Raw genomic sequence first — 2390 nt, 5'->3', positions numbered from 1 at the left:
TATATATATATATATATGCATATATAAACCAAAGCATCGCACACATAACCACAAACGCAAATACATATATACATGTGTTATGATAATAAGAACAACAACAGCAACAACAGTGATAGTAATAACAGCGAGTCCTAGAAATAGTTGTACTGGAAACAAGCACAGAAAAAGCTAGACTTATCAAAACGCTTGTTGAAACTACTGCCCTAAATATTCTCAATGATAAATGGCAAGAAAAGCCTCTCAATGGCAAATACTCAGAGAGAGAGCTAATAATGCTAACATTGATAAAACCCTTACCACTCAATAGTTGACATCTTCTGACTTAAAATCAGACACAGAAGAGTTTGTCATAGCAGCCTAGGATCAATGCCTACCTACAAAAAGCTGTTGGTTGACTTTAGCAAGTTGAGCATGTTCTTTGATGGCTGACAATATGGGCATCTCTGATCAGAAGCAGAAGTAGTCGGGGAGCATCATGGCCATGTATTGAGAGGAATTCTTGGATAATTCACCTATGGAAACTATGGTGTTTCGTTCAACATTCTTAAACAACCCTTATTCGGGGACCTTTTGAACGGGATGGGCTGCTCGACCTGAATAAAATTCTAACTGGATCCCACCTGCGCCGTTTATATGAGATAAGGGCCTGATGAACCCTTATTAGACGGCTAGTCATGATGGGTACACTAGGCGTCGTATATTTTACCCCGTGTCTGTTTGATGGCATACACCGCTCTCTCACTGAATAATAATAATAATTATTATTATGGCTGACTGAAGGAACCTTATACCAAAAGCTGAAGACGGAAAAAGTCTACTGACCAATAACATGTCGCATAACACCTACAATATCCTCACCACTACATTAACTGACAGAATATACGCTTTCCTTGAAGAGTGATCTATCCTTCTACAAGCTCAAAAAGGCTGTAAGAAGATTTCTTATAGATGCAAAGATCAATTACTCATAAGTAAAATGATTGTAGGGATTTGACGGAACAAAAAGAACTTGAGTATGGCATGGATAGACTATAGGAAAGCGTTTGATAATGTCCCACATAATTGACTACTCAAGTGCCTTGATGTATATAAGAGCTCTGCTGTCGCCTCTAAATTCTTATAAGGTAGCATGGTCATGGGGGATACACGTCTCCTTCTAAACTATAGTAATGAGTTGCGCAAATCTAACATGTTCAACATCAAAAGAGGCATCTTGATAGGTGACTCCCTCATCCTATTCCTCTTTTGCATGGCACTGATCCCAGTCAACACCGACAGAACAATCTAGGCTAATCAACCAGACATTATTATTTAAGACACAGAAGAAAATACTTGTAGGCCAATACATATACGTGTTCCCACCGATAAAGATATATCTGTAAAGAAATTTAACACAAGTAATTATAAGGAACTGGTAATTGAAATACAAAGGCGTGGCAACCTAAAGCGAGAACTGTTAGTGTTTTTGTGGGTACCCAAGGTATGTTAAGGAAGGATTCGGAAACACCTAGATATCATTCCAGGAGAACCACATCTCAGAGAAATCCAACGGACTGTACTGACAAGTACTGCCGACATCCTTAGAAAACCCTAACCATTTAAATGTCTGTGTTGTATTACATGAAGATATTTCGTTACTGCTCTTGCCAATCCTCTTCCCTAAGCTTTCGGTAACACCGCAACATCTTTTATCTTTCACTCGTCCCAGGATGTGAGGTGTGTCTCGGCAAGTGATCGTGACAAACATACAGATCAAGGATAAACAAAAAATAATAGTAATAATATACACACCTGTACGTGGAGAATCTTTTTCAGTGGGAGTGTTAATCCTATATGACTCTGCAAATGTATGAATGTAAATTTATTAATGTATGCTTACATCTATACATAAATACATACATGTACATAATGCAAACATACATATATATCCACACACACATGCGCACACAAGAAAGAAAGAAAGAAAGGGAATTATAAGAAATGAATGCAGGCAGGCATTCCGGCTGGAAGGAAGGAAGCACGATGTTGGTAAATAAGCAAAGAAAAATAATGCCAGAACATTTTGACACAAAGAATGAATGAACTTCTAAGTGAAATTCTTTTGAAATACTCAATTTACATTGTAACTTCTCGTGCCTCGAGCGACGCAAAAGAAACACGAACTACAAAATTATGAGAATGTCTATGCTCTTATCCGTGCCCAGGCAAACACAAATATTTATTCGAGTATGCTGTCACTCAATAACACAGCAATGCATGCATATATATACATACACATATATATATATATATAATTAAAATTATAATACAGGGTATCAAGAGATACCACCATGCTGAAAAAATAGCAGTCAAATCCTGACTCTAAAACCACAATAATTTATTGTGGTTTT

General features: G+C 37.2%; 1 protein-coding gene across 3 annotated transcripts in view; it reads right to left on the bottom strand.

The window, feature by feature from the left end:
• Positions 1–2390, bottom strand: part of LOC106883669 (uncharacterized) — a 312099-nt gene that overhangs the window by 248555 nt on the left and 61154 nt on the right. For all 3 annotated transcript variants that reach the window (XM_014934771.2, XM_052970057.1, XM_052970058.1), the window contains exon 2: positions 1792–1839. The gene's annotated coding sequence lies outside the window, so the exon portion shown is untranslated. The remainder of the gene's footprint in view (positions 1–1791; positions 1840–2390) is intronic.

This window comes from Octopus bimaculoides, chromosome 8, assembly GCF_001194135.2.
Source record: "Octopus bimaculoides isolate UCB-OBI-ISO-001 chromosome 8, ASM119413v2, whole genome shotgun sequence".
Classification (NCBI taxonomy): Eukaryota; Metazoa; Mollusca; class Cephalopoda; order Octopoda; family Octopodidae; genus Octopus; species Octopus bimaculoides.
This window is presented reverse-complemented; position numbering and strand designations above follow the sequence as displayed.